General features: G+C 39.4%; 1 protein-coding gene across 1 annotated transcript in view; it reads right to left on the bottom strand.

Moving 5' to 3' along the window:
* Nucleotides 1-14,591, bottom strand: part of GABRP (gamma-aminobutyric acid type A receptor subunit pi) — a 42,651-nt gene extending 28,060 nt beyond the window's left edge. The window contains exon 1 of the mRNA XM_090020609.1: nucleotides 14,269-14,591. The gene's annotated coding sequence lies outside the window, so the exon portion shown is untranslated. The remainder of the gene's footprint in view (nucleotides 1-14,268) is intronic.
* Nucleotides 14,592-14,846: the final 255 nt, after the last annotated feature.

Below are 14,846 nucleotides of genomic sequence, written 5' to 3'. Positions count from 1 at the left end.
CACACAGTTATGCTGACAGATGGCTTTGGTTGGCTTGGCCTCTGTCATTCAAGGAGATAGTGAAATGAAACCAGCAGAAACACGCCCCGCCCTGCCCTCCCGCCCCAGACTCTACCACCAAAGAACAAAATACAAGCATGGAGATTTTACTTCTTTCTCATGAAATGGACTGAGTGGTAGCCACTTGAAGATGGCGGGGTGTTACTAAAAAGAAGCACAGGAAAACTAGGGAAATATACAATTAAAAATACAGGCCTTATGCACTTTACTGTTGCTGATTTGAAGAGAAAAACAAAAGACGTGTTTGGATGGGAAATAAATGGCCCATAGCAATGGATAAGAGTATTCTTTTCACCTTCATAGGCCACTCAGCTCTTTACATAAAGTGCTCTTAAAGATGGATCTGAGTTCAGAATTTCTAAAATCAGTAAGCTAGATGCTGTACGTAGTGGATATAATTAGCATGTACTCAGCAAATGGGAGCCAAGGGAAATGGCTTGCTAGTCTTTTGTCATTCCTTTCTGTGGCTGCTTGAGGTAACCTGGTAAGTTCTTTAGCTTAGATACCAAAATATGAGGACAGTCTAGTGGGAAAATAAAAAGGATGTGAATGAAATGACTTAAAAATGAAATATGCTCTAATAACTCCAGTTCTCTGTGTAAAATATGATTTCCTGAATAAGTTGCTTCCTTTTTAGCAACCTGCATTGGACATGTCACTCAGGTGCTTGCCACAGTTACGTAGCAGCCCACCTCCAAAATATAACTACATAGGCCCAGGAAGGGCTGTTTAAGAGCTCACAGCAATGCTATACAGTAATTTAGGATGAGAAGTGAAGAAACTACATCCAGCTGAAATTAAAGATAAACTTTTAGGGAGGCAGATCACAGTTGTTCAAGTTGGCATTGGGCCAGGATACAAGATCAACAAACTTTTGTTGTGTAAAGTGCCAAGAAATTGTTCATGTCCTATTGCCAAGAATAATTTCTTATCTGATCTGAAAGATGTTATCTAGAGTTGAACATTGCTCATAAATGTCATGATGAGAGCATCACCCACTGCATCACCCCTATTTGTTTTTTGGTGACACAGATTTCCCATCCAAGTTTTGACCCCCTAGCTTTGCTTAGTTACAAAATCCAAAAAAGTCACTGCTTGTGATTGCTGACTGAAGGCTTACTCAAAGTCTAAAGGTTACTGTGGACATAAAAATATACTTGGCTCATTTTGTTCTTTGGATAAACCAGTTCTCAAAGAGCTTGTAGGATTACCACGGTTTGAAGTTGTGCTGGATTTGGACAATGAGCCTACCTTAACAGATTTGCAGAAAGCCATTAAATCTATTTTTGGGAACAAGGTATCTGGCAATGACTGACAGTAACTGTTTGCCTGCTGAAATCTACAGAGGTGTTAATGACTAATTACTTTGAAAGCTCCATGAAGCTGTAGTGCTCTATTGGAAAGAGGAAATGGCACCGTAACATTTCAGAGATGCTCAATTTGCACAATTATACAAAAAACAAAGGGGATAATAGAAGCAACTATGACAACTATAGATATATCTTCCTCTTGAACGTTGTTGTCACTTGCATTATGCTCCCTAGGATGAAATCTCTCCCTGACAAAATCTATCCCGAAAGTCAACACAGTTTTTGCTCAGGAAGCTCCGCCATTGATATAATATTTTTGGTCAAGCAACTGCAAGAGAAGTGTAGAGAAAATGGAGAAAAATGAATACCACTGTACATAGCTTTCACTGATCTGACAAAGACCTTTTATACAGCCAATACACAGGGACTTTTTACTATTTCAAAGAAACTGGTTTACTCCCAAACTATTTGAACATCACTGCACATTTAACAGTGTTAATATTGTGTGGCGCCCTGCATCACCCTTAAAAGAATCTGGTAGGACTCCAGGGTGCTGATTGAGCACCTTAATTGAGCACATTGATTGAAAATCACTACCCTGTTAATTAATTGCAACTCACTGTAGCTTGATCCTTCGACTATACCCTAGGATAGATAAATAGTCAAGATAATGACAGTACCACCTATGACTTTCTGCATGCTGGACAGTACCACCTAGGATTTTTTGGGTACTCAGAGAGTAGCCTCTGTGTTATTCTCAAATGACCAAGGAGTTAAACGTATAAAACAATAAAGCTTGTTTATTCAGAGAGCTTTCTTAGTCTACTGATCTGCTGTTCCCTCCTGCAATCCCCAGGCCAGTGTAACAACTTACACATAACACTTTTAAAGCTATCTGCACATCTTCCCCATTTACATGTAATGTATCCCCATGTAATACTAACACTGGAAGGTTAGTTCAGCCTATTTTTAGAGCACATTTTAACAGGTCTCTGTTCATTTTTGTGTTGGCTTTTTAGCTATAAGTGATCTTCTGAGTTTCTCTGCATTCTCAGTCCTTATTGGTTCAGTTCTTGTTTGGTTCCTTGTTCAGATATATCTACTTCTGTGCCATTTTCAACCTCCTCTGTTGTTTCTTGTTGCTCTGTTGTTAGCTCCGTTTCCTTTGGTGAATCTCATGATGCTGCTTTTTTTCTCCCTTTTATGAGCTGCAAGTCTGTTCCTTCTTAATACCTGTCCTTCCAGTGTGACTACTTGATAGGATCTGGGAGCTACTTTATGGGAAACTATTGTTTTTTGTCATCCATTTGAAATAAGCACCATATTTTTCTTGTGCAGTTGTGGTAATTCCCTGGAACCCCTGTCATAGTACCATTTTTATGTGAGTTTGTCACATTCTTTTAATGTTTTCACGTTTTGCTTTTCATTCTGATGAGCATCATCCACAAGATTTGGCAGCCTGTTTTTGAGTTTCCCATTAAAAAGCATTTGTGCTAGGGACAATCTGTGTTTCATGGGTGTTGCCCTGCAATTTAAGAGTGACAGGTAAACATTGGTGTGTAGATTTGTAGATTTTTTCCAAAATTTCTTTATTTTTTTATTCCATTTTCCACCAGGTCATTGGATTGTGAGTATTTAGGAACTGAAGTGTTGTGATGGAATCCATATTTGGTTTAAAACCCTTTAAAATCAAGACAGGTGAACTGAGGTCTTGTCTATTCTCACAATTTGTGGAATCCGATGTGTAGCAAAAATCGATTGGATGTGCATTATGATATAGTTTGCTGTTGTGCTTTCGAGCAATACAATTTCAGGGTAGTGAGAATAATAATCCAACACTAATACATAATTTTTCCCTGCATGCATGAATAAGTTAATGCTCATTTGATACCATGGAGCTACAGGTGCCTTCATGACCATCATGGGCTCTTTTCTTTGTGCAGATCCGTACTTTAGGTGTGTTTCATAGTTTCATAGTTGTTAGAAGCTGGAATTCTACAAGCCTTTACAGCATCTTTTATGTCATTATTTATGTTGGGCCAACATATAGAACACCCTTTGCTCTCCTTTTGCATTTTTCATGGTCTAGATGCCCCTCATGTATTCTGTTTAACATGGCCTTCTTTAGCATTGCTGGAACAAGAAGTCATGAGCCTTTGAACAAAATGCCATCCAGTACTGACAACTCTCCCTTGAACTGGGAGTAGGAGCTAGGTATATGTTTTTCAGGCCAACCAGCACAAATAGCTGTTATCACTTTTGCAATGTGGTATCCTGAGCAGTAGCTTCTTCAATTAGTGCCCACATTTTATCTACGACAGGAATCACTCTTTTAATTAGATTAACATATACTATGTCTGAATCTAGAATTCTATCATTTTCCATTGTGTCATATGCTCTGGATAATGTATCTGCAGTAAGTAGATGTTTTCTTGGTGTGTACTGCATGTCTAGATCATACATTTGAAGTTGCAAGAAAATTCTCTGTAATCTGGGTGGCATGTCTATATCCCCCTTTTTTTTCTATAGTTACCAAAGGTTTAAGATCAGTTCCAGCTATTACAGGCTTTCCATAGATGAACATATGAAATTTCTTACAGCCATATATCAGAGCTAAACTTTCTTTCTCAATTTGTGCATATCAACACACTGACTTAGAGAGTTCCCTAGATGCATATGCCACAGTCTTCCGCTATCCCCATGTTTTTGAAACAAAGCTGCTCCAATGCTTCTTTAGAAATATCTGTTGACAATTTAATGGGTCTTTTAGGGTCGTAGTATTTTAGTTCTGGAGCTTTCATTATTTTTTTCTTCAGGTTTTTTATTTCAGCTTTATGTTCATGATTCCGTATCCACTGAGCTTTCTTTTGTACAAGTATCTCAAGTGTTTGGTCTGGTCTGCTAAATTAGGTAGATATTTCCCAACAAAATTTATCATTCCTAGTAATCTCTGCACTCCTTCCTTATCTGTAGGGGGTGGCATGTTTGTAATGGCTTAACCCTTGCAGGATTGATTTGCACCCCTTTCTCAGAGAGCTTTTCTCGTAGATATATTATTTCTTTGACCCTGATTTTGCATTTTTGTTTGTTCAGTTTCAAACCTGCTCTGTGAGCTCTTTCAAGTGCCTTTCTTAGCCTCAAATCATATTCTTCCATACTATTTCCCCAAACTAATACTTCATCAGTATAAACCATAGTTCCATTAAGACCTTCAAAAATTTGTTGCACCTTTCTGTGAAATACTTCAGATGCAAAACAGAGTCCAAAAGGGAGCCTATGAAAGCAATACCTTCTGAAGGACATATTGAAGGCACATAATCTAGTGCTATTACCAGACAGACATACTATAATCTTGCAGGATAATGATATTCCCAATATGAATGACTTCACAGAGCAATCAGTCTAGAACTTTATACATGTTCACAACCAAATAATCGGCACTAGCTTTCCTGGGACTGTTACAAACTGAACTTTTATTATATTATCCGTATGTCTAGCATTCAGTGCAGAAACACCCTTGGTTGCAATCATGTTCCCATTATATGCTATAAATTTCATTTTCTTATTCTCATAGTAGTTTTAACTTTTTAGTTTAGTTTTAATTTTTTTAATAATGTATTATGATAGTACATTGACCTGTGCCCCTGTATCTAATTTAAAAATGACCATTAATCCATTGGTGTCCGGGGTGACTGTCTAATCCTCAGAAGAATTAATTTATTTTAGCATTGTGCCAGTGAGGAATATTTCCTCTTCTGTGTTGTATATAGCATTCACCTGCTGTTTCTTGTGTGGTGCATCCCGCTTCTTTCTACAAACTCTTGCAAAGTGATAGAATCTTTTGTATTTGTTGCAGTGCTTATCAAATGCATGAGCATTGCATGGATATGTGGCAACCCTCACAGCATCTGCGGTGGATCATTGTTTCTTCAAGCAGTTCTCTTTGGTCTCTGCTTGCCTGCTTCCTAGTGAGGGCCTCCTTTCTGTATTGCTTGTGTGTTGCCTTAGGTTTATGCATTTGTAATACTGTTTAGTTCAGCTTGTTCTGCTTTTTCCTCCAGCTTCTGCAGCCTGGCATTTCTCTCAGCCACTTGGCGCATTCTAACTGCCTTTTCCAAATCAAGCTCAGGATCATCTAGCAGACTTTTCCTGGGGCATGTATCCCTTATACCTAATACTATTTGGTAGGGGTATGTGAAGCGGGCCTTATTTAATTCAGATTTGGATTTGGCCCAAATCAGGGACAGTGATTTGATTTGTTGATTTGGATCGCTGTCCCTGATTCAATTCGGCCGTATCCAAATCTAAAGATTCAATGCTGATTCAGAGAATCAGCAATTTGGACATAGACACAGCTTTAAATGTTTTTTCTACATACCTTGAGGTACAGCGTGGCTTGTGAACACTGCGATGGTGGGGCAGATCGAGTCTCCCAGAAGTATGGGGGAGGGGAGGGGGGCCCTCCACATGCTTGGTGGTGAACCCGGAATTGGACCAGAAGTACTTCCGGTCCATTTCTGGGTCCACCAGGGAGCGTGTCCAGGGGTCCCCCTGTGCCCCCCCAGCTCAGCAGTCAGCCAAAGGGGGACCCCAGGTGCCACCCCAGACCCAGGAGACACCAGTTGCCAAGCTGGAAGGGCAGGGGCCCCAGTGTGCTCCTCGGCAAACTTGGAAGTGGATTAAAAGTGCTTCTGGTCTGCTGCCAAATGCACTGGAGAGCCCCCCACAATCCTGTGGGATGCTCCATGTGGTCTAGCATCACAGCATTCATAAGCTGCCTAGTACCTTGAGCTATGCAGAAAAAACATTTAAAGCTATGTCTATGTCTGAATCTCTGAATCCTTCCGAATCTCTCTGAATTGATTTGGAGGGTTCTGATTCAATTCAGAGAGATTAAAGCGTCCTCTGATTTGATTCAGACTTGGAGATTTGGCCATCAAATTGGGTCGAATCTCCGCTGAATCGAATCAGCGACCGAAGTGTCGCACAGCCCTACTATTTAGTCTCTGATCATGGATTCTTTTAGGTCTCCAAAGTTACGTGTCTGGCTCAGGAGTCTGAGATCTTTGACAAACTCCTATATTGTCTCACATTCTTTCTGCTGTCTCATGTGGAAATTATACCGTTCAAAAGTTTCATTTTGTTTGGGTATACAATATTCCTCAAACTTTTTTATTATTATGCCATAGCTTTTCTGTTCTGCTTCTGACAGTTGTAGGCAATTATGAAGAGACAGAGCTTCTAGGGCTGCTGTTTTAAAAAAATAGCTACCTTGAGTGGATATTCCTTCTCTGAAGCTCCACTGGCTGTCATATATATGGTGAAGCTCTGCTTAAATTTCTTCCAGTTTTCTGCTGCATTGCTGGACAGCTTTAACCCCTCTGGAATTCTGAGATGCTTCATTTTTCCGTCTTTCTTCACACCCTACTCCTGGTACCATGTGTTATTCTCAAAAGATCAAGGAGTTAAACTTATAAAATGATAACGCTTGTTTTTTCAGAAAGTCTTCTTCACCTACTGAGCTGCTGTTCCTTCCTGCAATCCCTGGGTCAGTGTAACAACTTATACATAACACTCTTAAAGGTAACCACACCACATCCCTGTCTCTGTTAAATGATTACTGTCATACTCCTAAATTATCCTGAAGCTAAAATAAACACAGGAAATTACAAATGAAGTATGTGATGAAAAGATGGAAAGGGGGAGAACAAAATCGTAAAATCAAATATTCTACACTTCACTAAGATGTGGGCCTACTTTTGATCTCAAACAAGTTTTACAATGGAGCTCCATATGTTTCAGTGGACTTAACTCTTGACTTATAACAGCACAATTAAAAATTGTCTAGTACTTAGTCTTGACCTCAAATATATGGAGAAAGGGGAATGCCAACACTATGTGATATTAGTTTAGACACAGGAGTTCCAGCAGATCAATACACACAATTGCCATTCTGTTTCTATATTCCAAGAGCTATAATTAAAGATTAAAAACTGAAACAGTAAAGTAGTGTGGGGAAATATGATGTTTAGGATTATATAATGTTTGTTTCTCTAACCAGTAAAAAATTGCAGTTGATTGCAAAAATAAATAAGTTCAACACTATTTATTTTGGATTTTTTTATAGTGTTGGTAAAAATACAGAAAATGCAGAACTACTACAATAGTTTCAATGGTGGAGAAATTATTTCTAACTCCAGAGTTATTCAGAACAATTTTATATTACTTAGACTTTCACAGTGATAATTAAGATATTTAAAGTTTAATAACTTGCCCTCCCTATGGATTGCTAAGTTATACAAATGGCATGTACTACAGAAATACATGCTGGGCCACAATACCAATTGTAGGATGAAATTAATGCCCATCTATGTTACTCTACTGTGATTAAAACGATACTGATTTACACCAGCTGAAGATCTGGCCAAATATGCATATACACTATAAATCATCCTCTGCTGCCTCAACTCTGACATATGTGTTTTTATCTTTGGAATTTTGAGAGGGTAACAAATGCAAAAGTAGGAAAATAATTGGTGCCATCACAATTTGGTTTATATGTAATACAACGTTAGTAACAAAAATACATATCATCGGCCCATGAGGCCTGATTCTTATTAACAAAAGGCTTCTTTATACAAGCATAAATAACCGACTCTCACTTTCAGGCCCCTTTAAACAGTACAAATGAGATTCATGTTCATTATTTTCTTTCTGACATAAAAATTGGTGGATAAGGTTATCCAATGAATATAGTAGGATAAGATTGCTCTGTGAAGTCATTCATATTGGGAATCTTATTATCCTACAAGATTATAGTATGTCTTAACTTTGGTAATATAAACTTGCAGTGTTAACACATCTACAACATACAGGAAGTCAATGAGAATAAGGGGGATTGTTAAATTGCCTTGTCATCACTATTTTTTTATTATGTGTTTGGCACCTTATGGTAGCTGATTCAAGGTAAGAACACACTTTTTGTCTCAGCATGGATGCATAAAAGTTGTGGATCTTGAGTGGCATGTGGGAAGGCAGGTTATAATCTCCAAAATAACAAACCATAAAGAACTTGGTAAATCACAGGTGAATGGGAAGAACAGTTCGGCTGGCAGTTGATGGGGGATGAATATTGCTGTTATGTAACATATCCAGAAAAGCACTGGACAATTTAGATTTCTTCCTTTTTCCAGCTGCCCCTTTTGGAGGGGAGTACACCAAATGCCTCCTCCAGCTCCCTCCTGCTGACAGCCGGAGTCCATCCTTCGTTTTCAGTCTCCTTTCCAAAAGGTCATACTCACTCTCTTTTACAAATACATGACTAAGGGAGCAAGGCCAGTGCTCTTCATCACATGCCACTTGCTCATGATGGGAGCAGGGTACAGTGTTTATGTTACAATTTACATGCTTTTTGAGGGAACTAGTAATCAATTGTCCTTTTCCTTCCAAATTTATTATATGAATTCCCCAGTTGGGAAGTTCAGGCCCTAAGGCTGTCCATTAGTCATATTATTTTGCCTAGAATAACAGGTCTGGGCAGACTTTTCTGTATTTTTTCCTCTTAAGACAAACCAAAGCTTATGATATTTAGGCATGACTTGATACACTTGATCATTCACTATTGCTTGTAAGTGTGCAGATGAAACTGACTTCCCAAATAATTAACACCGCAGTAAATTGGAAAGATGCAATGAAGACAGATATTATATATCATTTTTACAGTTCAGTGAAACCACAAGCAGTAAAAAGGACATAAACATGTTCTCTCTAGTTCGAGTAGGAAAGTGTGATGTATCTGACCAATTGTGCCAACATCAAAGATACATACACCGATAACATGCCATTTACTGTGCTTCACACAATGAATACTATGAAGCTATAAGGTCAGATTTTGTTATGGCTGCATTGGTGCAACCTCAAGGGCTTCAGTACGCTTGCTTGGATAGAACAGAACAAAATTTGGTTCAAGTGGGACAGAAAGAGCACCACAAGAGAGGTTCATTTTACAGCCAGCATTCACACATGTAAAATAAAGGCTGACATGTAAACAGGTAACATTTTATTTAAGATTTGTCTCTGACTTCTGCACAAAATGGAGACTTTTATTACTGGCTTAGGCACAGTCAGATCCATTCTGTGTCCTAGGCAAAGGCTCTGTAAGGTATTTCTACAGTCAGGTTTTAGTGTCAACATTTGCCCCTGTGAATGCTGCTGCTGAAGGCACAAATAGCCTTCGGCACAAATAGCACAAATGACTGCATGGCATTTGCATGTCAGGTGTCCTATGTAGACTTGGCAGCTCACAGAAACAATCTCTCACTGGAGTCCGGAGTCTTAGAAATAAATCTTATCCTGACCAAGACTAGGACTGCTGGAAATCATACAAAGAAGCCTATTTTTGTGATAACTCCACCTCACATGTGAAGAGCTTTATGTGGTTTGGATCAACCTCAAGTGCACTTCAGCTTTTGCAGTATGTATAGTCCTCAAGTGGTGATTGAGTTTGTAGTAATTTGTGACCTCTCTTCTGAAGAGGTTATCTGGGTGTCACTTCAGCCTCCTCAAATCAGGAGAGGCAAGAATTTTGGGGGGTGATATTTTTTGGACAAAATTGGGATAAAATATGACAAGCTTTCCAATGCAGGGCATTCTAAATTTATCCCAACTATGCAGGTGGTCCAATAAAAGCTATCACCCCAAAAAATCCTTATCCCTTTCATAATTCCTGGAACATCATGGCTATGTTACTTTAACACTACTGTGGTATTGACAGGAAAGTCTGTAGAGCCAGAGATTCAGTTCATTAGCAGATCTCCTCTAAAGATATGGTACTTGGAGCACCTCCTGTCCTACCCTAGAATTCCCGAGGGTCATGGACAATTGCATTGCCCTGTGCCAACTTCTGTGAAAATGGCTCTGTGGAATTACCATTGTCAACTCATGTCAGTATTTTTTCATTCAGAAGAGGAAGTTAAGTAATTCAAACCAGAGAGCCCATCCTTCTTTGCACAAAGCCTACATTTTAAATAGGTCCCTCTGAACATAAAAAAAAAACTACTTTGGAATGTGGGATCTGGGTAGGGAGGGGACATTTTTGTTAGCAGAGGCTTATGGAATGCATCGTCCTCTTCACAGCCAATTGGGAAAGAAGCCAGGTGTTGTAAGAATATATTTACTTTTAGAGCTGCCTGAATAACTGATTTTTAGTTCACTGATCAAACAGAACAACATTTACAAAAATCTTCTGGTTTTCTCACCAAAATAAATGGCAAGGGAAAAATCATTTTGTATCATTTATAGGCATTTCATTTTTTTAAAAGTAAAGTAGGTAAATTGCAGAAAGAAGCAACTTTGTAATACAAATTAAAACAATCATTTCTAAATATTTCAACAGTTCAATTTTTACACATCAGTTTAAGGTTTTTTGGCTGAAACACTTCTATCAATTCACTGTATTTTTCAGTTGACCTGAATACGTATTTTTCATCAAAGTTTTGCTCCAAAATATTTCACTCTGATTACTCAAGGGCATGCAGATCCAATTTGATATACTGGCTGTGTTGTGATAGCAGACATATAAAAGTTATGTTCAGCAAGACAGATTTGTGGAAAAAAAATTCTATAATATGATTATTATTGAAGTACAAGTACTCTAATTTTGCTGGCTAGTAATATATATCCTTCTCTTCCCTGATGAAAAAACAAAGTTTACATTTTGCAGAAATGGAGTTTTGAATTTTGGCGCCAGTTTTGTCCATCTGCCTATAAGTGTGGCCTGTAAAACCTAGCGGCTAATTCTTCCATAAATGAAGGCATAACTAGCCAGTATTGCAGTTTGGACAGCCCTCACCCTGTGTCTTACCTGTTCTGGCTCTTGTCTCTGGTTCTTGGTCCAGATCCAGGGAAGGCAGAGAAGTGATGGAGGTGTGGAAGATCAGCCAGAGGTTCACTACTGTATAGCGAGAAATGTCACTCCATTTTTTTAACTTTAAAAGGTGGCCAAAAAAAATGATGGCCAAAAATAGGGTGACACCTCCCCCAAGCAGAAGTGAACCTCTGGCCACTCTACCACCACACACAGTTGCTGCTTTTCTTCCCTCCACACAGCCACACTGCTGCTGCTGGAGCTGGAGCAAGGAAGGTGTAGGATGTGGGAGGCTAGGGGCTAGGAGGGTGAAACAGCCCCTCCCCCCCCCGCTCCATTCTGGAGCCCCTTTTTAGGCAATACCTGAGGCTCATGCTGTGCTCACCCACCCATCATTACATTACCATCCATAACTATCAATTTAGAATAACTTCAAGAAGGCAATGGGCTAGGGACAGACATTCAGAAAGCCCAAGCTTGAATTGATTCCATCTCTGCAGGTTAGTGTAACCTGGCTAGGCTAAATCAGTTTTGTAACCAGACAGACATCCTAGAAATTCAGGCACACGCCTGCAGTGGCTCAGGCTAGAAGCAGGGGGTGGGGGGGAGAGGGCTAGAGCAGTCCTCCCTTCCTTCCACAGTTTGGAGCTGAGGGAGGCATGGCCAGGCTCTGGTAGGACACTGGGATTAGGCCAGCAGGGAATTGATAACAGTGTTTATCACCCAATTAAGAAAACAACAGAAGGACAATACCAGCTACTTGTTGATTCTATCTGTTGCTTCAGCATGGACTGTAGACAGCATGTGGTCTGCTGCCTAATACACAGACATCTCCTCATTAAGGCAGAGGGGAGGGGGGAAACCCTGCTTAGCAGGGTGTGGTGAGGGGAAGGGGTGAAGCAGCCCACAGTATCTGGAGCCCCAGTCAGAGAGCAGAGGGGAGGGGCCAGCCCTGCTGTGGAGCAGAGAGCCCCACTCACCCCAGAGAGCATGCTGGGATGCTGGGGGTGTCTGGTTTATCTTAAACCAGCCAGGGGTCTGGGACAGACATTGCATAAATTGGTTTGAGCCAAATCAGTTAAGTATGATACTACATTCAGCCAGATTTATCTCACACCAGTTTCAGCCGTTCCCAAACTGGTTTATGTGCACTGAAAATTGGTTCTGTTACAGGTTTAAACCAGTTTCTGATCACTTAGACCGGCTTATGTATAAGGTCTGTTGTTAGCTCAGATGTCCATTGGCGTGATGCCTGCATGGAAAGAGACTTGTACAAATGAATGATTGCACTCAAGCTTATCTTTGTAAAGCTCTTCATTAGTTAACATTATATCTTTTTGTGGGGTTAGTTGTGTTGCTATGGACCAGAAAAGTCAAAAGCATCTGTCAGCTTGTCAACACATTAGAGCTGTTGTTTGACTGTACTCCTTCCCAATACTTGTAAGGGGAAGCCTAAAGTGCTTTAGGAGTGGGTGTAGGTCCTTGAGGAATGTGGTAGCATTTCTGGGAGCTGTGCTGTGACAGGTCTGGAGTGCAGCTGGGTAATTTTATTTCAATTCAAAGTAAATATGTCAAAATCAGGGATTTGGGGGCGGTATGTTTGAAATGCAAGTCAAATCTGGCAAATAATTTTGGCTGAGAAATGGAGGAAAAATCTTAAGAATCTTTGGAAAAAATAATTTTTACATTTTTAAGTGAAATATTTCATTTTGGAATGGCTGCAATATTTTGTTTCAAATGTATTTTTTAAATATAAATTTTCCTACATTTAAAGGAGGTGGGACAGAAAGAAAGCAACAGAAGTTAAATAATTTGAAAATGAAACATTCATTTAGGGTTCACCAAAATGACATTTTTATTTTATTTCCATTTTGCTGAAAAGCCAGAAAAAGTGCCACTTTGGATCAACTTGATCCTTTTTTTTAAACTCATATTATGATTTAGCCCCAAAGCCAAAAAACCATTATGTGAGCAGGTTGTATTAGAAGGAACAGACACTCCAGTCTGGAAGACAATGTCTTAATGTTCTGCTTGGGAGATGTACGCATAGCAGGTGCAGGATTTTGAAGCTTAAGGCAAGTGCCAGCTTTATGGCAGCAGGCACAAACTTTTTGTTATGCATTTTGTTTTCATTAAGCCTAACAAGTAGCTTATCTCAAAGCATGAACAATAAGTGAGAGACTCTCTGGCACTCCCAGGAGTCCTGTAAGAACTCAAGAAAACTTTTGTTCTTGCTAAAAATAGATTGTTTCAGTTGAAGCTGCTGTCATTACATCATATGAAAAATTACTTTTAAATTCCAAAAATAATTGGTGCAACTGAGGTACATAGAGAACTTCCAGAGCACATAGTCACACTAAGCTCTAGCCAAGTCTACCAAAGTCTTGACCTCAGAGCCCCATCCTATATTGTTTGCATAAACCAGACTCCCACTGTGTTCAGTGGCAGTATGGGATGAATGAGGTTTGTGTAACTGCTAAACAATAAATCCAAGGAATTCACCGCCCCTCTCAGACAGTTTTAAAAATGAAAAGAAAACCCCAGAAAACCAACAACCCCAAAATACCTCTCCACAGAGAATAACTTAATAATATAAGACATAATTTTGGTCATTACTAGTGTAGCGAGCAATAGATACTTATAAATCATTGTCTTCCATAGCTATTCCTAGTTTACCTCAGTGTAACAAGAAGGCGAATCAGGCCCATAATTTAAATATAACATTAACCTGCTTGATTAATTCTTCCCGTTACAAGAATAAAGTTCAGGAGTAACTCCACAGAAATGTAGTGATATTAGACTGATTTAAGACATGCATACATAAAATTAGAATTAGGCTTTCTATAGATATATGAAATTAATCTCCCAGTGAACTTACTTAAGATTCTAGAACATAAGCCTTGATACTTTAAGTTGTGTACTTAAGATGGGAACCTGTGTCTGCTGAGGCCTATAGTTTACAGGATCAGATGGTTAGATGCATGCAGAAAGACTTAAAATAGATTAAAATGAGGATTTCCAAGATTTACTTACATGCAATAATTTCTTCCTCCAAAATGCCAAGCTTTGCTTCTGGTCAGTCAGTTCACTTATGCTGCTTGAACAAAAATAATATGTTTGTATTGTATAAATAAGTGAGGGTATATATTTGCCACTCCAACCATCTATTTTCCCCGCTTTCCCTATACACTGGATTTCTTAACTCTTGTTCTAATATTACCCTGTTTGCAGTTTCAGTCTGTTGCAACCACAGGTCTAGCAAACTCACTGCTATCTGAGATCAGTCATGTTGTGCAAGTGTTACAGAGGAGGGATTTCATTCATTCAGTAAACCAGTCCCCCTCACCAGCCCACTGCATGTGGGGATCCAGGAGCAGGTACAGACAGCTCACCTTCCCTCCCGTTGCAGACGCACAGATAGCAGGTAAAGCACTGTGTCCTTTTCCAGCCTTTTACTTGTAACCCTATACTTATGGTCCCTCCCACCTCAGCAGTTCTCCCATCTGATTCCTCTCCATTGTTTACACACACGCATTTTGGTGGAACAGCATTATTTTTGCCCGTATCAGCTGAAATGCCTTCTCTGTCTTATTCAACATTTAACTTCCTTC

This window comes from Crocodylus siamensis, chromosome 10 (assembly GCF_052110815.1).
Source record: "Crocodylus siamensis isolate JL-2025a chromosome 10, ASM5211081v1, whole genome shotgun sequence".
Lineage (NCBI taxonomy): Eukaryota > Metazoa > Chordata > Crocodylia > Crocodylidae > Crocodylus > Crocodylus siamensis.
The sequence above is the reverse complement of the archived record's forward strand: the minus strand, read 5'-3'. Positions and strand labels throughout refer to the sequence as shown.